Here is a 21,972-nt window from a genome sequence, read left to right as displayed (position 1 = left end):
CGCTCGCAAGAAACGGACAGTCAGCATTCACACAGATTAGCTCAACGACACGTCTCTGCCGCACAACGAAAGGCAACTGAAACCCCTACAGAGAGAGAAGACAGATTACGCCGTGATCGCGAAAGAAAGAGGCAAAAGCGTGCCAATGAGACACCCGACGAGAGGTCCTTACGATTGCAAAACAACCGTAATAGACAAACTCCTACAGAGAGAGAGGACACATTACGCATGACCACTTACTTGAAGCAAACATAATCACCGGTAAACACTGTGGTCAAAACGTCTTCATCCCCAGGATAGGTCTCGATACTATGGATGACTCTGACCTGCCTTTTGACATGCACAGAAAGCAATTCCCACTCCGATTGGCATACGCTATTACAATAAATAAGGCGCAGGGTCAAACACTAGATCTTGTAGGTATATTCCTACTGGAGCCTGTCTTCACACATGGCCAGCTCTATGTCGCCTTCTCCAGAGGAAAAGGTTTTCCAAAAGTGAAAGTCAAAATATTGCCTTGCAAAAGTCAAGGGAAATTACTACAAGATACTAATAAATACTTCACACAGAACGTTGTTTACCAAGAAGTACTCGACTTTGTCCTCTCGAATGCCACGGGATTGTGTGACTCCACAGACATTACTATGTGCAATGAAGGTGACAGACGCGATGACACAGTGCTGCATGTCACTGACGAAGTTAATGAAGACCACTCAAATGACCTACATCGCTTTGCTCTTCAGTATGAAGTACCACTACATGCCCCCTCGACAAGCACAGGACGTCCTCAACGGTATGATCCTCCTCTTCCTTACAACCATTTACACAACGTATACGATTCTGATTAGTCTGCGTTCCACACTTCGTGAATCATGGGTTTTGTTTTGAAGTTTTGTTTCCCATGCAAAAATCAAATGCGGTACGATGAAGGACCCAGTTCACGACTGGCAGCTGCGTTTAAACAGGGAGTCCTTCAACTGTGGTCATCCAGAGCGCAGCGTAGCGCGCACCAAGTCGCAAGTATATAATATATATATTTGCAGCTGGAGATCCACAAAGGGAGAAAAATGAATCATGTATCATAAAGTAGTTTTTATTCCTGAGCTTTCAACCCCTGCCAGGGGTCTTCATCAGGGGATACTGCTTAGACTTGCAAGAATCAAAGGCAATATATAGCAAAAAATTACGTGGGGGAGGTGGCTAAGTCCATGTGATCGGGGGGGGGGGGGGGGGTATTGGGTGTACAGTTTATTTATTATGAACCTGTTCTTCTTAAGTTTGCATATGCTGGATTTATGTCCTAAGTGTCTGTTGATGGCGAACATGTTCATAATAAATAAACTGTACACCCAATAACCCCCACCCCCCCGATCACACTGACTTAACCACCTCCCCCACCAATATTGTATTGGAGGTAACACGACCTAGCGGTTAAGGTTTTAGGTAGTTAACCAGAGGGTTACTGGTTCAGTCTTGATCTTATGTGACATGCATTATGACTGAACATGCCTGTGCTCATTTTAAAATATATAAAATCTGTAAACAATTGTATTGTAGCGAGAAAGTAAACTACTTTTGCGTTTATTTACTGTAAAAATCACCTATATAAGAGTGAATGTAGTATTTTCAGACTTTTGTGTCGTGTTTCTGTCTATTCTAATCTTACAACATTTTTAACACTTTTAATGACTGCTGTCACTCCTGAAATGATCTCATTCCAAATGTGTAAGTACTAGACAAGAATGGAAAACAAAGTTTTTAACCTTAAACATGTCGATTTTCTACTGGAACTCTCTGCCTTGTCCAGATCTGCAGGCTCTGACATTATTGTGTCATATAGCAACACATAGAAGATGTTTCCAGGGCAGCATTCTTAAAAAAGTCAATCAGTCAAAGTGTGGTACTAAATTCAGGATGATTTTTAAATATGCCATTTTTCACAATGGTGGTAACAGACAACAGTGACAGCAGCATATCTGGAAAGATTGACAAAGAATGTCCCAAGTTATTCTTTTACACACCTTATATAGATGAATTTAATTTAAATTTAAAAACTGTTGTGTTTTGCAAACAAAAAAAGTAGATAGAGATTATTTAAAAGGAGACAAGTCTTTTTAATGTGTTTCTGTGCCATCTCAGAAGAGATTGTCATTCAGGTCTTGCATTGTAAAAGGGTAAGGCAAATAAACCTGACTGTGGCTTTGGATAATAGGCCTTTTTGTCCTTGGCTGTTGAAGGAAAGTGTCCAGACATTGTACTTACACTAAGTCTGTGCTGGAAAAAAAACATACAAGCTTCAAATTTTTCATCCTGTCCTGCCCTATAGGCACAAAAAGAAGTAAAATGAAATGAGAACAACAGTCTGATTCTATATTTCCTTGATTTTCTAATATTAACTAATATCATGCAGTCAGTTGTAGTCAGTTGATATCATTTAATGTTATTTTTTATTCATACTTTTAAGACACATTTTCTTTTTATTATTGAAGACCTGCTTATCTATATGTATTTATCCATGTGCAGTATATCCATCTATCTGTCCACTTTCTATACTTAATTCTTGATTATTAAACTGTTAATGACACTAATCTGCCAAAAAAATCATTCCTATCAAACATTTTAGGTGTTCTTTCTTTATAGATCTGAGGGGCTGAAACTAAATCTCTAATTGCTGTATCACAATCACTTTTTGAAAAATGGTTTAAAATGGTAAAAAAAAACACCAGAGAAAATTTAAAATTAATTATTTAGACTTGAAAAAACGATAAATGACATATGTAGTTGTTTTAAATTAATACTTACAGAGAGTAGTAATTTGTAAGTGTTTTCTTCTGATAATCCTCTTAAGGTGTTTCACAGTGGAATGAACAACAGATATATGCTAACATAGACTCTCTCTACTTTCTACTATGTCTCTGTATTTGAGCAATGTTCTGGTGGAACCTTTCCCCATGTTCTTAAATCCAAATGAGAGTGTACGAAATGGACTTTTAAAGACATATTGCAGCCAAGTAGAAGGTCGGAATAGAGATGTTTCTCAACTAGTTTCTTGTAGTTTTTTGCCTTTGTATTCCCCTGGAAATTGTGGCATACACTTTTATTTATAATTTTCTTAATAATGGAAGGCAGTGTATTCTTTTAACATTTGCCTACTGTACATATTTCTATAAAAACATTTAAACAGCAGTTTTCTCTTCTCTATACAATAAAAAGGCATCATTCTAACCTTCTAAGTATAAATTCCTTGCCACTTTAAAGGAATAAGAAGTGAGAAAACATAGTGATTGAGAATAGACAATGCATAGCTGATGCTTGACTTTAGGTTGTTTCCACATCAACTGATGTTAACAATTAGGAAGACTGAAATTTTTCAGCTAAAAATATACTTCAAATAATAATCTGAACATGAAAAATACTTATTCCATAAAAGAAACATAACTTTTCTCTCTGTTATTAAAAAAAAATCTTTGGGAGAGAGACTAGGGAGACGAGACGTGATCTTCTCAGAAGACAATTTGAAGTCCCAACAGAGAGACACTTTAACTTTCTCCAAGCTCTTAAAACAACGACAAGCAACAAGTAAAACACGCAGCTCACCAGCAGCAGAAAGCCAGCAGATGATCCAACCGCTTCTCCTTGCGTGTGTATAGCCACCCTAACCCCATCTTCACAACGCGTGCAGCAGTTACACGAAGTGGCAGAAGGACAGCTGCTGTACAGGTTTTCAGCAGCAGCAGAAAGACAGCAGATGATACGATGGCATCTCCTCAGCGTGCATTCAGCAATCCCCCCTTCCAACCCCCCCGCCCCCCCCCATTAACAAAGCGAGCAGAAGTATATGTCCTGCGAGAAAGAGGTTTAACCACGCCCAGGACCGGAAGTAAAGGACAAGTATTGTTTTTACAACGTCACGCAAGACAAGGCAGTGAGACATCATTTAAAACAAGTCCACAGACATCTAACCTAGCAGTTGTTGGATTGCTTTTGGCAGACACGATTCATGTGCTCCCAGCTCTTAAAACAACGACAAGCAAAACACACAGCTTGCCAGCAGCAGAAAGCCAGCAGATGATCCGACTGCTTCTCCTTAGCATGCGTTCACCCACCCTAACCCCCCAACCCCTTTACAACGCGAGCGGCAGAGTCACAAAGTGGCAAAAGGACAGCTGCTGTACAGGCTTTGAAATGATTTTGCAGCGAGACAGGCAGAACAGGCAGCTCACCAGCAGCAGACAGCCGATGATCTGACGGCATATCCTTAGTGTGCATTCAGCCGCACCCCCTTCGCAACGCAGGCAGCATTATACGTCCTGCAAGAAAGAGATTTAACCACGCCCGAGGCCAGAAATAAAGGACAAGTATTGTTTTTACAAAAGTTTTTAAGTAAAAGTGAAAATAATGCATATGTAACAATTCCCATGAAAATAACAATCTCTTTAAATTGTATATCCGGTAAACCAAACCTGGGGGTGGGCAAGCAGGGGGCAGAGCCCCCTAGTTTTAAAAAAAAATCAATACTTGTTAAAAGGGTGTTTTTCACTGAATCCGATATATTATTTTTTTAAAAGTGAAAAATTAGTTTCAAAATAGTGTTTATCACTAAATCCGATATCTTGTGGTACAGTTTGTGGTAGAAAAATTACAATTTTAGAAGTGGATTCAGCACATCTAAATCTATGCAGTACACAAATTTGAGTGGGAGGATTTTAGTGCAGACCAGTGCAATGGGAAATATCCAGGCATATTTATGTACAAGGCAGGCATGACCTTGCATAGATAGAGTTCATTGTGTTGCAAAGTGCACTTTAATGTTGCCAATCAGTGCAACATAACACTATTTTGGGAAATGTGAGAAAACCCAAGTTCCAGGAGAAAACCCCTTTAGACATGATGAGGACTCTTGCACACTCTGTCTCACTCACAGGACCAATTTAAAATTGCCAATCAACTTAAATTTACTGGCAAATGGGAGTAAGTCTGTGTACCAATGGTGAACCCATGTAGACCAAGCCAGGGTAAGAAATCAAATCAAGATTGGTCCCTAAAACTACGAGACTGCACTACTTCTGTGCCAGCCTTATTGTACAGTGCATGGAATAAACATATAAAAATGTATAATCATTGTAATACATAAACACATTACTCTGTTTGTCATTGTTGCCAATATTATATTTGCTTCCTTGTGTGTAAGCAATATCCATTATAGTAAAGGAGCAATATAAAATAAGTTAGTTGATTAGTTGTTTGAGGTGTCAATGTCCTCTGAAGGCTTAACTGCTTTGCTGTTGTAGACCATTCCATTCATATTGCTAGGCTGCAGCAATCCCTATTGTATCTTCAACAATTACACTGTGGGATTTCTGTAGATGAGTATCGGATATGAGTGGTTGCTTGTCTGAGTTGAAGAGGAAGGCCGTGATCCACAAAAAGAGATACAGATCAACCTGCAGCTCCCGCACTGTAAAGAAGCTTTTGCGAGTAAAAGTGGAAGTCAATGAAAGTGTGAGCATAAAATTAAAGGCAGAAGCCTTTTAACTTAGACCGTCACAAATCACAGCTTTAACCTTCCATACACCTGGGTGCATTCTCCTGTGTACTATGTGGTGGTAGTTTATTAAACAAGGTTACCAATAATTTTCTAAGTACATTTTTGGTTTGCTCTCCTTTGCTTCTTTAATTACGGAACTCCTGGTGACAGACAAAACAAGCCTGTTTAAACTTGCGTTGTAATTTGTAGATTAGATGCCACACCTCAGACGGAACGTCAGAATTAAACTGTTTTGTTCTAGCAGAAGGCACACCCTGGAAGATACCAGGCTTTAAAGGAAGCTCCCCAAAAGAAGAAAATTTCACTGTCTGTGAAGCAGTGGCAAAATAACTTTTCAGCTTTTTATATGAGAAATATGTAAGGATTAGTGAGAATAGCTCATTAACCCGTTTCTTTCATATTGTGATGTGACTAAAGATAGAGGCACAATCAGCCGGTTCACTAGACCTAGTGGACTTTCTCTTTTTTTTTTTTTTAATGGTTTGCTGCTTTGAATATCATTCCTCCATAGCTTTGTGATTAGCTTGTCTTAACATTTAGTATGCTATATGATTGAATTTGTGCTGCTGCTGATGTTGCTGTCTTAAAAATCTAGGATCCTTGGCTCAAAGTTAGCACCTTATTAATAGTTGTTTGGAGTTTATGCTTTCTAATCTTGCCTGCTTTGGCCTTTCTCCGTTTACTCTGTTTCTGCCACATCTCCAAAGATCTTGCAAGTTAAGTTGATTGTTTATGTGAGTGTTTCCTTTGATGGACTGGAGCCCCATCCATTGCTGGTTCCTGCTTATGTGATGCAGGAATTGATTTCAGTCTCCGTTGTCCACAATTGGATTAAGGAGGCCTGAGAATGTTCTGTTGTTGTATTGGTTTAATAAATTTGTTAAATATTTTTCATATTTTTATATTTAAGTAGTTTTAAAAATTACAGTATATATGTGGAACTGGTATATCATCCAGGGTCGGTTCTCACTTTGTGCCTAATTGCTACACAAATGGACACCAGTGTCCTAAGACCCTGAAATGTATAAGCAAGTTAGAATCCATCCACACATCAATCCATTTTCTATTATGCCAAGGACTATTTTTCAAGTAATGTTTCTTATAAATTTCCAAAAAATAATTTGTAAGTCAATATCATGTTGGTACTCATGACCTATGGTTAAGAAATGATTCTAACACTATACAGTAGCATGTGTCCAGTGTGGGGTTACAGTGTGTGGTTTTGGTATACCGTATATTATTTAGTTTGTGTTTGGCAAATGTGGGCGGTTTTGTGCCATTGCATGGTGTCATTACACCAAGTGGCGTCTTGTAGCAGCAGGAAGGCAGATATCCACAAAGTGAAATAGTTGTTGTCATATAATGATCCACATATGCTCTTTTGGAAGCAGGCACATGTTCTGAAGTCATTTTAGGGATTCCCGGAAATTAAGCATGCCAGCCAAACGTATGGTGGATGAGAAGATTTCATTGGTGTATTGTCACACACTCCAACAGACCATAATAAGTGGTAGAGGTGGTTGGCAAGCATTGGTAATGGTACATAACACCACAACCACCTCTTCTCTGGAAGCATAAATGCAACATATCCGCTGCAGTGCTGCTTAATCAAATTCAGTGCTATGGAGGACTAGCTTAACCTGGTAGTATTGGTCATAAGCCATAAATTGACATAAATAAACTGACAGAGGCGATCGTTCCTCCCCCACACTATGCGACTCATCAGTTCCACCCGGGGGGGTAAACGTTAACATTATACAAAGTTATTGTCTGTTTTTACCTGCATTGTTATTACTCTTTAATTTAATATTGTTTTTTATCAGTATGCTGCTGCTGGAGTATGTGAATTTCCCCATGGGATTAATAAAGTATCTATCTATCTATCTATGGCAGGAAACAACCTTAGACAGGATGCCAACACACACACACCCGTACATGTACAAGGCCAATTTGCAACCTTCACTTATCCTAACATGCATGTCTTTGTGGATGTGGGAAACCAAGCAAAGACAACCCCCCACAAAATTCATGCCAACCCCGGAAAGACAGATTTCAGTGGTATTTTTGCCAATGTGACTCATTGCTACTCTGTTGCAGACAAGGCTTCTTGAGCCTAACAAGAGTCCAGATGATATTAATGATGTTAAGTGGCCAATAATATATATTAAATGGGACTCTGTGAATGGATACTCTTAAATAATAATCAAGATCACCATTGTAATGAGTCAGGAAATGGACATCCTTTATGATAACATTGGACCTAGTGGAGTCTACATATCAAACACTGTGCAAACGGATATAAAGTAACAATTTTAAGTAAACTGTTGATTTGAATCTGCATACAGATAAATGGTATAATCTATAACACATCCTATTTTTATATATTTAAATGCCCCAAAATATATATCTTTGTATATTTAAAGGCCCCAAAATAGTTTAACAGATTAAAAGTCTTTCAAACTTCTTATTAAATAGGACTTTCTTCTATAAATTCTTATAGAGAACGAAATGAAAAGATTTAGTTGTCATTATTTCAATGTTTCTGTGGTTAATGTGATGGAAACTAATGGTACAGTAAAGGCAAACTCAAAAAGAACATTTTCCGTAACAATTCCTCCCTTTTTTTGTTCTTCCAGAATAATTAGTCACTTTATTTAATAATGATAGAAAGTTCTGGTCCTTCTCAGGCAGACAAGGCTTCTTGACCTTAAGAACAGTCTGTATGATGTTGGCAATGGTGAGTGGTCAATGATAGATACTGTAATGGGCTTCTGTGAATGGAGTCCCATGTGGGTACCTGTCACAATTTCTTGAAGCCATGTTGTCCTCTCAGCCTCCCATATCCTACAAGATGGGTGCTAGAACCATCTGCAACTATCTTCCCTAGCTTCGTTCACCATTACATCTGTACACTAACACCAGACCTCAGAAAGGTGAACTTTTTAACCTTTATTAGGCTGTGTTAGTTTTTCATATGACGGACGTCTTATGAAGTGTTCTGTCAAGGTATGGTGTTGTATTGGAGCAATAAGATAAATAGAAATATTGATAAGGGTTTATTTGTCCAAAGGGGGAAATTTGGAAAGGTCGCCATAATCTCCATAACTTTTTATTGCCTTTGTTATAGTGAGTCCAAAGTGTGGCCATGTAGTGGCAGTCATTAACCTAAGAAAGTGAGTTTTTTTACCTTTTTGACCTAGTTTTATCTTTTTTGTCAGTGATGTCCTTTTATTACCAGTAATTTTCATGTAAACTAGCTAACGTTTTCCCCTGAATGGCGCACAATAACAATTACCAGTAAGTATATATTCAACACTTAAGTACAGTGCACATAATAGATGAAATATACACAATATACATCCAAAACTTTCTGTACATACAGGTGTTTATTGCTGAATCAAATTTAGGGTCCATTTGTCTTTTTAAAAAGTAACCTGGGCTTGTCTGACTTTTTGCAGTTTTGTTCAGATCGGGTGTAAGTGAGGAGAGTGCCAAGAGGAATATATTTTAGCTTGCTGGCAATTGACTCTTCTAGATTTTCGGTGCAGATACAGGTATTTACTGCACAAGGCAAGATAAGCTGCTCTGCAGTTGTGTGTGCGTTCTTATATTTGGCAATTTGATGTGCAAGTAGCAATACCCCTATTGCCTGCTGGCATGTTGTACAAACACACCGGAATGTTTTTCGTGAAGTCTCTGTATTTTTATTTATTTATTTTTTCCATTTAAAAATGTGGAATGACTTTCTTCTGTAAGTAGCATGCTTTTTGGTAGTCCCATACTGCAGATAACATACTACCATTGCTCGCCATGCTTCATGGTAAAAGTAAATCTGTACCTGTGAATTTTCTGGGTTGTGTGTTCTTTTAATGTTCCTGTTTGGTTCAGGTTGAGATGAATCATGTGAGGCTGATGCAGAATTGTAAGTTTTTTGTGGATGATGCTGTAGGGCAATTTAAGGACTTGTCCGTATTTGTTGACTTTCTTAATAAAGCGGGCAGCGTATAACAGGTTGCCATCTGCTTGTAACTGGACTATTGTCAGTCATTTGAGTTTTCCAGTATGGACAAGCAAAATGTTCCTTTGACTGGATGCTGAACTAAAATCTGCAATCAGTATCCCCCTAAAACATTAAACTGATGTTTTTTGCATCTTTTTTGTTAAAGTTAAACTGAGGGCCCATCTAACATTTCTGTTGTGACCCAAGGGTTTAGAAACCCTGACTAATGGACCTTAAGACTAATATATTTACGTGTCAGGCTATGTTGATCTCTTGTGCCATTTTGCTTATAACATGATCTTCTGTGCAAAATGCATAAAGTGGTAGGACAAATTTTAAATTTAATAAGAAACAAACGGCCTAAATGCAGAGTATATGAATATTCAGGAAAAAAGTCTGTATTAGAGTAGTCCACCCTAATTTGGGGTGTTCATAAGAAATATAGATCAAAAATAACCTCATTTTCATAATCTCTGACCTTAAAATAGTCTAAAACAAATTTTTGTTTAAAAGTTGTCATTTTCAGCCTTCTGGGAGTGGCTCTAAGAGGGTTAGGACCAACGGTAAAGAATCAAATGTCAAAAATATTATCATGTTCATGATCAGCAACTGCAAAATAGCATAAAACAACACTCTGCGGGCCTATATTACTGATCCCCATGTTTCTGAAATATTGTGAAAGGGAGTAATCTTTGATCCTTCAAATCCCATTATGGGTGAACCACTGGGGTCGGTTGATGCACAACTTCAAGTCCATGTGATCCTTTTTGCTAAAGACGCCTATTGTTTTACTCTTTATCATAAGGGTGTAATTTCCTGCACAAAATATAGTCTAAAAATGGTCTGAGATGAGTTTTGTTCAGATCTAGAGCACCAAATATAAAGAGAAATTCCAAAAACCTAAACTTCTTGCATAACTAAAGATCAACACGAGTCGTATGGTACATCATGTGTCGGGATTTTCTTGTACTGGTGGGTCATGAGATGCCAGAATAAAAAAACAAGTCATTTCAGAGCATTCATAAATAATCCTTATGAACACAATAACATTCATATTTTTTTCGAGTGATATCATTTTGGTTTATAGTGTAGTTTTTCGGTTTCTTAATCTTGGGATTTAAAAAAAAAGGGAGTCCCTGCTTTCACAGCTTTATTCTTAATGAGAAGAAAGTTATTATATACTTGAGCAGTGAACGCAGGAAGGAAAGGCCCAGTTCAGCTCAAAGCAAGTCATGTAACCTCCTTGCACTCTGTCTGTCAGAAGAGTGCTACAGTCTGATATTTAATGAAAAGGACCGAGAACAAGAAGGTTCCTTACTCAGCTACAGCCCTTCTGTGTGACCCTCGGCAAGTCATTTAACCTCCTTGCACACTGCCCTTTAGATAAGGAAAAAAAAAATAATACAGTCCTATTAGAAGTGACACTTCTGGGGTTGATGTGTCTGCATTTTTTTTTTTCAGACAGGAATGGCCAACATTTTTATAAATACAGATTTCATGAATGCATTGCAGATTTTCTGAATTTTCTGAGATATATTGAAAGAGGGAGAGAGAGATTTGTATAGTTTTTTTGTTTTGTAACAAGACATATACCTCTGGTGTTTCTACATATGTCATCTTTTATCTGTTGATTTTCATTTGTTGAGTATTGATTATGAGAAGAAAGCTGTGTGAGGTAATATTAACATTCTCAGTATGGTTTTAAATTCATATGCGTTACATATATTATACTTATTTTTTTTAAAATATAATAACATTCTTTCTTCATCCTAGCGGGTTTTAGATAGATAAATAGTAGTTTGTTGACCCCTGAAGAGAGAAATTGATTTACTTTAGCAGTAAAATACAACATCATAAAAACAGTGCAAAAACAAAGTGCAAACAATTACATAAGTGCAAGATCCAGAGCTATACCCCAGTAATAATAATAAAAAATAATGTATAAAAAAAAAAAAAAACTTAAATTCTGTGCCATTGTGTCTATTGTAATTGGGTACAAGGAAGACAGTTGTCATTGGAGGAAGCATTATATTGCTGTCTGGCTTTGAGACCCTCTAGTGCCACCTTGGTGGAATGAACTGGTGGCTACAGTTTTGTAAGACGTGTCATGCAGAGTACAGACAAAAGTTCAAAGGACTGCTACTCATTTTTTTCATCATCCTTTTTTTTTTCTTCTTTCTTCACCGTGTTCTGTGTAATTCCTGTAATTTATATGTCCCTCCTAGTCAGTTTATTCAGGCATTTGGCATCCCATAAGTTGGTGTTTTTTCCCCAGCAGACCACAACATAGAACTGTACACCCCCCTTTTTTAAAATGTTAAGATTAAGCAACCAAAAAACTGCACTATAAATCAGAATTATATCACTCCAAAGAAATATTGTTACTATGTTCACAAGAATAAGGTATGATTTCTTTGAAATCACTTCAGTTTTTTTGGACAATGAACTTTTAGAACCTCCCCAGCACATTGTCTCTTACTTAAAAGGCCAGAGTCTCCCTAAATTAAATAGTATGTTCTGGGCCTTTTTGTGCAACACATCTGTTCTATTCATTCTGTGAAATGGTCCCCCAGGCATTTACAAGTCTACACCCTTCATCAGTTCCACAAACTATAGTGACCATTCACAGGAGCTCATTTTCTTCTCACAACTTATATATGTAGGTTAATTTGATTAGAAATTCTACATAGACACTTTTTGAGTGAGGTGAGTGAATGTGGGGTGTACAAGTGTGCCCTGTAGTGGAATGGTGCTCCATCCAGACTTCTTTCCTACATTGCACCCAGTGCTGCCAAGATGGCCTCTGGCTCCTTTGACCCTGAATCATATTAACTGGGTTAGAAAATGGATTAATGGATTGGTCAAAAGAATAATGGATTCATTTTTACTTCAAATTCTGTTGATATTCTCCACCCACACTGCTCTAGTTAATTGACTGCATTTTCAGAAAGAAATGAACAATCCGAAGCATATTTTAGAATGTGATGGCAACTGTAAAATAGTGCAGAGTGAAGGAGGGTGGAAGGCTAAGTGCTCATCTGGGGTTAATTCCTTCCCAGTACGTTTTGCCACAAGAATAGGCTCAGACCCCTACAGTCCTAAAACTGGATTACGTAAGATTAAAAAAAAAAAAAGAACTTTTAGTATTGCTGCCCCACACCTCCAGGACTTCAATCTCTGCTGTTGTCTGCTTTATATTTTCTCTAAGTACTGTGGATTTGCTCCTACATTCACAAAGATGTGCAGATTGTTTTAACCCTTTCAGCCCTGACATCCTATTACTAGTACATATATATGCAGCCGTTTTTGTAAAGCACAGGTACATTTGCAGCCGTTGGAACTGGGCGTGCTACTATTAGCGCAGTTTGGAGAGATTGGCATACAGTCTGCGAAACACGGAAGTGAAAATGGATGCTTCCGGACTGTGCGCACCACTTTCAATTTTATTTCCTCAAGAAGATTGAAGTGTTTGGCAGCTATTGTATAATAATAGTGATCATTTTATTTTGTTTTTTTTTTTCATTTTTGAGCTTCCTAGACACCCCAAAGGTAGAATTATCTCACAAAATCATTTTTCCCATAAAAACAGAAAATCCAAGGCCGAAAGGGTTAATTTGGCAATTGTAAATTGGCCACAGTGTGAGACTGACTGTGTGTGTATGTATTTGTTAACTGTATGTGTTTTCCTGCATTGGTCTTGCAAACAATCTAGATTTGGTTCCCACCTTGTGCCCAGAGTTGCCAGGACTGGCTCTGGGCTCCGTGACTCTGAATTGGAATTAGAACAGCTAATCCAAGTCCTGTAAACAATCCCAGACTGTCTACAGCACAAATAACATTAGTCTGCACCAAAATATTTCCACGCAAAAAGAAAAATCTGTGTTCCTTATGGTGTAAGTGTGCTGAATCCATTTCTGAAATTGGAATTACTCTACCATGAACTGATTCAGCAAAAGATCAGATTCAGTGAAAAATGTTTATTATTATTTGAAGTATATTTTGAGCTGAACAATGGCTGTCTTCTCCATTATCTGAGGTGTAACCAACCCAAAAAAAATCTATTTGGTGCACATGTCTTGTTCTCAATCAGTTTTTTTGTCTGTCTTCTTATCCATTCAGAATAACCAACTATTTACATTTAAATACTGTCCAGAAAAGCAGCAATAATAAAAGAAGATATCTTCGTTGAATCTCCAATCTGTGAGCTTTTCAAGGGCACAATTTTCAAATCCAGGCAATGTGAAGCTGAAAAATTAGCTTAGGAAGCATCTGAAAATTCATACAATAATTTTCTTGGGAAGACAAAGGAGGGAAAACAATGAGGATCTAGTCGAGGAGCATCTGTCTTCCTACCCAGCATTTGGCAACAACCGGTTTTAAAAAATCCATTTTCTACATTGTCATTTGGATGTTTTCCTCCAAAACATGGGAGCAGTCTCTGGTGAACATTGAGGAGAGGTTCTACCAGGACATTGCACGAATGCATAGATGTTTTAGTGGAAGTGAAGTGAAGTGGGTCTATATTAGGAGACATCTGTTGGTCATTCCACCATAAAACACCTTCAAGGGATTGAGGGGGGAAAAACAACAACAGTAATATTTATTTCTAGAGCACATTTTCATAAAAATGATGTAGCTCAAAATGCTTTACAGGATGAAAGAGGAAAAAAAACAAAATATATACCTGTAAATAAAATTAGGCAATACTAATTAACATAGAATAAAAGTAAGGTACAATGGCCAGGGAGGACAAAAAAAAAATAAAACTCCAGACAGCTGGAGAAAAAATCAAAATCTGCAGGGGTTCTAGGCCACGAGACCACCCAGCCCCCTCTAGGCATTCTACTGAACATAAATGACCTTAATCAGTCCTCTTGGGTTTCAGGCTTTGCACGGAAGAACTTGACAATGATGGTCATGTGGATCTCTGGCCTTCAATCCATCAATGTAGGGACAGCACGGTGCTTTGATCAGGTCACCACCACAAAAAAACTGAAAAAGAACAGCAGAGAAGTAAGGGTTAGTAAGGATTTCGGAGCCCCCATGAATGATAATGATAATGAAATGCATATACAGAATATCAAAACGAAAATGAAGCTATGAGAAATCCATGTTAAAATAATGAGTTTTTAGCAGTTTTTTTAAAATGTTTCTACCAATTGACTATTTTTTGTAAGTAATATATTTCAAACAACTATATGTGTCATTTAATTTTTTTCCAGGTCTGAATTATTATTTTAAAAAATATACTGCTGTTTTCTAAAGTAGTGTTTTGTTTTTGTTTCATTTTAAACCTTTATCTTTCAAAAACCAGAAGTGATAGAGCAAATCTGATGTTAGATTTGGATTTAGCACCCACAAATGTATAAAGAACACCTCAAAGTTTTGACTGGAGCAAAAAAAATTGGCAGTGTAATTCTCTTAATAACTATGCCTATTCTTCACAAAAATAAATAAAATATAGGAAAAGAAGATACCCTAAAATCTTAAACACAAATGTCAATGAGTGCTTGAAATAAGGATAACAGATTGAAAGGCTAATTGAAGTTACCCAGAACATATGAGTCTTCTTGTAGTTGATCTATTTTTAAATTTGGTAAAAACTCTTTTATAAAGCCCAGTGGCCTAAAAAGTTCATCATTAGCTAGACTAAATATTCATCTGTCAGTTCATTGTCAAAATTATCTTTTTCTTGTTTCCCAGTCCATCACAATTCAAACTTGTGCACAGATGCCTAGTTCTTTATTCTCTGTCAATTTAGATTAAATTAAATGAACGCCACATTGCAGGATATCCAGGTATCTAGTGAAACACCACACGAGCGCAATGAAAATGTGTAAGCTCCACATTTTTGGTGATCAAGCCTGGAATCAAACTCCAGTCCCTGGATCTGTGAAGCAGCAGTAATAATCACTGCACCAGCATTTTACCCCAATGAATACTAATTAATATCACAAAATAAAATAACTTACTCAAGGGAAATAAAGAGCAAAGAGGTAATTGTGTGTGTAACTGTATCTCTTCATTATCACAGTCTCTTAATTAAAGGTGATTTAGAACTGACATTTAACATGCATGTTTTTGAGATGGAAGAGGAGAAAACATGCAGAACACATGTAGAATTTATAATCTGCACACCAGTAACAGTCAGATGCAGGATTTAAACTTGGCTCCTGCACGACAATGCTAAGGTATCAAATAATACCCACATTAACACAGGACATGGCCACTTGAAAATGGAATAGTGGTGCATTTTGAGCAGAAATAGAGCAGTATTATTTTATAGAGTATTTTTGTGCATGTGCTATGAAAGTGATATATGCATTCCATACTTCTTATTCTGTCTATAGAAAACTAAAATGTTGACGTGCTTTTCAACAGATGTACTGAAAAAATAGGCAAGTGTTAGAATAAGGTGCAACCAGAAGAAGTTCCTTTCTTGCTAATTTCTAGCCCACATTCCCAAAACAAACAAGCTTCTTTTTTCAGTGGGTTAATAAGCCACATTAAGCAAAAATGGTTCTTACATACATGCTGAAGTTTCTGAGTCACTAACCTTGGGAAATAAAATGATTTCTCAGGGTGAAGCCTTACCTAATAAGCTCAAAATAGGCAGAACAGGTGCATCAGATTTGAGAAAGATGGTTCAGGATGAGTACTGGTGGCATAGAAAATGTGTATGTGTTGGTAAATTTTGGAAACAAAGTGTGAGATCACAAACCATCGGGTACTTGTATTTTTATATTCAGAAGGGAAAGACAACTGAATTTGTAATTATTGCTTAATTGTAGAATAGATTCCATAGCATTAGGTGGCAAGCAGAAAGCCTCTACAATACTCTCTACACTTCCAATACAGGAAAATATCAGCCTATTATTTGAAGCAGGTCACTGAGCTAGACATTGTTTTAGTGGTTTTCATTGAGCACAAAGAGTTTATTTAATATACTGTATGTTTATAGTGATAGCGTGTTGTTTTGTGTATTTTGCATCATCTTGGTCTTTTTAGTAGTATAGCAAATTTATTTGTAGAAGTTTCTAACCATTTTAAATTACATTGGCAAAATTAATTTTGCTTTCGTTTGTCTCGTCGTTCATTTATCCAACTTCCTCCTCTTCTTTTCCTTCCTCTTCTTCCGCAGCTGTTCGCATTTTTATATCCAGTTGCAATTTTTTTTTTTTTTTGTTGAGTAGACTTCTCCAATGAGGGATGCTAAATCACGGAAGTGCCACCATATTTATACTGTCCTTATCTGTAATGTAATGAACATGACAATCGCAGTCCTGTGATGCATCACCCATTTCACAAAAATTAAAATAAAATGAAACTTTGCCAGAATAATTTAAGACAGTTAGAAATTTCTGCAAGTAAATTCTCTGTACTAAAAAAACACCAAAATAACTCAGGATACGTTTATAATAACATGCTCTTACTGCAATTTTTAACTACATTAATGTGTTTTTTGCGGGTTTCACTTTATGTCAACAGCCTATGCTGCCATTATTTTGTTCTTAAAAGGGAATTTTTTTAGCATGTCCTATACTAATTTGTGACTTGTGATGTATCATGTTTAAATTGTTTTTCTTTTCCATGTTCCAAAGACACACAGTTGTGGTTAGTTAGCCGACTTTCAGTGTGGTGGGTTTTCATTCCATACCTGGTTGCTGTCCATGATAGGTTTGCACGTAATGTGTGGGTTTTCCTGTGGGTGTTTGGTTTTCTCACAACATCCCAAGGGATTTAATAGGCCATTTTAAAAAGCAAAGCATAGTACACAGATTGGGATAGATATGTGGATAATACTTCACAAAGGATTAGATAGAAAGATAAGACTATATTAAAAAAAAAAAAAAAAGTATCGGAAGTAAGGTCAGATTATATGAGGATGAATATCTTAGTCAGTGTGCCAGTGCTCCAGGTGTCTCAGCTACAGTGTTTATTTCATTAATACCTTACTCTACCATAATATGGCACTCGTAGGTTCATAGAGTCATTGTCATGTACAGAGTGCAATGAAATTTTTACTTGCATGTGTTAATCAACATGCAACACGTTGCCACCTTCCAGTGCCATGATTAGTGAGTTTTAACAAACTTACCTCAAAACCTCTGTCTCCTAGAGCCAAATGGACTTGGCTTTTCACTTGCTTACTGTGGCAAAATTAATTATTTGAACTGCTATACAAACAAAAACATCTGGAAGAATTTATTAGAACATTAAAATAATTTTCAGAACTGGCCCTTCAGCCCCTCAAAGCTCGCCAATCCTATCCACGCAATTTCTCCAAAATAACATCAAGTTGAGATTTGAGGGTCCCTCATGTCCTACTCTACTTTGCACTACTTGGTAACTTATTCCATGTGTCTGTGGTTCTCTGTGTGAAGAAAAACTTTTATCATTTTTGATTATAATTTTAATGCAGTAAAACAGTAATGCTATCAGCCATATCAGTGTGTCTTTATAGTTTATGTATCAAAGGTGGCATAGTTTGTTAGTAAAGTAGCAGTGTAAATCACTAACATTGACACCACCACACTTAGAAAAATTTGAAAGATAACAAAACTCACAAACTTCTAATATAAAACCTACTAGATCTCATAAAATCACATTCTCCTGATATAAAATAAACTAGGGTTCATTCATTTGACTTAATTTGTATTTATAAGACAAAGTACAATTAACTTTTCTTTTCTCTTTTCACATCAGCTATATTGTAAACATATTTCCAGAATCCCGTTTTTCTATTACTGGGTCTTGCGGATCCAGGGCTTACACTGACATTAGTGTAGCGCCAAACAGAATCTGATAGAATGTCAGTCCTTTACAGGGCATGCGCACACACACATATAGTTTTAGAAGGACATTCTTCAGTGACAAAAGGAGCACATACAAACTCTGCATCGACAGAATGGCGCGGGTTTCAAACACAGTTTCTTTGTTCTGTGAGGCTGTGTTGCTAACTGCTCCTTCACCAAATAAATCGCTCGACCCTTCTTATGTTATTGGCATATTAGAACCTGGCAATTCATATGTTTTATGGAACAATAAACAAACATCAAATACTCACATGACAATATCCCAAATATGTAGAATTTTAAACAATAAGTTTTTTCTGGGTTATGTGCAACTTGTTGCTTGCCTTTCATTTTAAGCTACAAAAGTTATAAACAAACTAGTCATTTAGCCCGTTACAATAACAGGCGCTAGAACAGTAGTGCATAAACATTAGTAGGAACAGTCTATATTAAATGGCAAGGGACTTTGACCTCATTCTTTTTGTTAGTCGTATTTTTCTTTCTTTCAGCCTTTCTTTTGTTGATGTTTACTTGCTGAGCTGACCGTTCTTCGTGGGCTGCCGCCATGTATTGTGTGTCTTTAATTTTCTGTGACAGTAATACTGTCTTGTACGGCTCTATTCAATAAGGGCGCGCACAAAAAGGCGAGCTTCAAAAGGGCGACCTCAATTGAGCGCAGCGAATAAAGGCGTTCGTAGATAATTTAGTTCAAATGGCTCTGGAATATGTGAAGAGCAACAAAGGTGCAGATCTTTATTTACGCGCGCCTTTTTGTGCATGCCCTTATTGAAGGATACCGTCTTGTACGTCCGCTGGCTTGTACATCCGTAATATACCTTTAATTTTCTCTGGCAGTAATACAGGCGTGCACGTCGGTTATATGCCTTTAATCTCCTCTGACAGTAATACTGGCTTGTATGTGGCTGTAATATGCGTCACTGTATTGTGTACCTTTAATTTCCTTTCGCAATAATACTGGTTTGTATTTCCGTAAAACGCCTCTAACTTTCTCTGACAGTAATATCGCCCATGGCACCGTGCCCCGTGCATGCGCACTTCACCAGAAGACACCCACACACGGACACCTGGACGCACATAGGGATTTTATATATATAGATTCCTCTTAAAAAAAGAAAAAAAAAATCAAAGATACTGCCCTAATTTTGAGGGGGCTAACTCCTTACTCCACTATGGAGAGGGTGCTTTAATAAGTTTGTTGTATATTTTCACACTTTTATTTATTTATTTTTGACCATTTATGTGTTATATTGAATTTTGGCGCTACAGTATACACTCCGCTATATTAAATTAACACTTACAGGAAAGTTAGTTTTCCACATTTGAATAGCATACTATATCTTGCATTTAGGGAAACAATCACTTGAAGGAAGTGGGCACCACATATGGTCTGAATTGACCAGCAGGTTAGCCCACCACTACATTAGAGCCTTAATGTTAACGACAAAGTGTTTTGTCAGACAAATGTAATTAATTCAGGATAAAGTACTTGTAGTTAGCAGCAGTAGGTAGTCATGCTGCCCCCTATGGACTCTGGTATCTGCATCATGGTGGTCTCCTTAGCAACTGCAGGAATTTTACTTTCACTCAGTAGCTCACTGATGGTATGTCTTTTATAAGTTTACATTTTAGTCTGTTATTGTGCTGGTACTTCCAGGTCTTATGTTGTTTCTAAAATGCTGTTTTCATTCTGTTGCATTTTTTTATTTATTGCATGATGAGAATATGTTTTAGATAATTTTGCAATATGAAAAAGTAAGTTATTGTTTGTATGATTTTTTATTTTTGTATTTTATATTGATTGGGTATTTTTTATTTATTTTTGTATTCTGTAGTTTTGTTTTTATGGAATGATTTTTTCCTCTTAGTGTTTTCATTACTTGTTGATCTTGAGTATTCTCTTCCCTAATTTTTTCCTTTTTTTATGGATTGTCGCTATTTGTTTTGTTTTACATGATGTTTTGAGGGTTTGATAGCATGGTGATATATTTGTGCTTTTAATATAAATTTTGTTTTTCTTGCATTCCATCATGTATTGTTGCCTTTAAATGCTTTTGTGTTATTCTTACACGATGATCTTCGGTTTCATTGCATGGTGTTCTGGTGTTTTTTTGTGTGTTTATTGCATAATGATTTGAAGTTTTAGTGCATAGTGATTTGACTTAGTGTTCTGTTTTGTATTCACTGTTGTGTGTTTGTGTTTCCCTGCATAGTATTTTTGTTTTAATTATGCTAAATGGAAGTGCAAGAAGTACATTGTATTAGTGAAATGCAGCAACATGATGATATCTCACAACTCCCAAAAAAAATGGACCCTTTACAATTTTAGTGCAGATTTTGCAAGAATTACTTGTTTCTCCATTTTACTTCTCACATCCGCATAGATATCCATGTTATTGTAAGTAGTTAGTTCCATTTTCCTAATTTTATCAGAGATTTTTACTAATTTTATAGGAGATCCTTTATCTATATGGGTATTTTACACTTGTTTGGGGGATTTTTCTGGTCACTATATGTTATTCTTGTATCCAAATTTCTCTTTTCCTTTAATTCTGAAATATTCTTTGGACCGTTTTCTTCCCCTATTTTGGTCATTGCCATTTTGTTTTCTCGTTGTTAGGGCTAATACACCTGTTGTTAGTGGTGTGTTCTCAGAGGTCCTGAGCTTTGATCAACCTGCAACAGGATAAAAGGTCACCCTTCCCAAACTGTTATTTTGTGAGCTCAGATTAGTGGACCCTCATCTGAGTTGCAGATTCAAAACCCAAGAAACTTATTGCTTTTGCTAACTTTTCTATCTTTGATAAGTCTTTGCATTTCTGACCTTTTGCTCTAGTTTTTCATCTATTGATAATTTGTCTCATGTTTTGGCTTAGACACTCATTATTTCTGATCTCTTGGCTTTTGTCATTTTTCTGACTTTCCTTTACCTCCAGGCCCACTCTCAAAGCTTGTCTGTTCACAGATGTAACAGTTAGTTTAATAAATGATGCAGAAATGCTGCACTTTGAGTGTCCCCTGTTGTAGACTAGCATCTCATCCAAGGCAGGCTCCAGCCAGGCACCTGATGCAACCACTCCATCTCTCTGCAACTCTGTACTAGCTAAAGCAGTTTCAGAAAGTAAAGTGGCCGTGGACACTCCAGAGGTTCATTTCCTCCACTAATGCTGCTGACTGGAGGTTTTGTTTTCCTTTCCTCAATTGTCAACTGGCCATAGTTCAAAAATTAATTATTGGACAGATATTGCTGAGCTCCATTTACGTTAATCAGTTTCAAACTACTTTGTTTTCCTGTCTGTTTAAACAAATCTGTGTCTTTGTATACTCATTATGTAATCAGTAATTTCTAAAGTTTGTGTTTGCATTCTACCTGAGAACTTGTCAGAGCTCTGTACACTTGTACTCAGTATAGAGCGCTATATAAAAATAAACTGAATTGATTTGATTTTGTGATTTTTAGTGAATTTATAAAAATGGAGAGATGTTATATAAAAGTGCTGTAGAATACTTCATGAAGTGTAGATAGTAATTTCAGTGAAACCCATTGGCTTAGCATTTAATTATGTATAATAAATGCAAAGTCATCAAGCCAATCAGCTGTGATAAGAAAA

The 21,972-nt window shown here is 36.8% G+C and overlaps 1 protein-coding gene across 2 annotated transcripts in view; it reads left to right on the top strand.

Annotated features, from left to right (window-relative positions):
- Positions 1-21,972, top strand: part of bnc1 (basonuclin 1) — a 167,002-nt gene that overhangs the window by 100,017 nt on the left and 45,013 nt on the right. The window lies entirely within an intron of this gene.

The sequence above is a fragment of the Erpetoichthys calabaricus genome, chromosome 17 (assembly GCF_900747795.2).
Source record: "Erpetoichthys calabaricus chromosome 17, fErpCal1.3, whole genome shotgun sequence".
Classification (NCBI taxonomy): Eukaryota; Metazoa; Chordata; class Cladistia; order Polypteriformes; family Polypteridae; genus Erpetoichthys; species Erpetoichthys calabaricus.
Note: the sequence above shows the minus strand (reverse complement) of the source record. Positions and strands in the feature narration are given on the sequence as shown.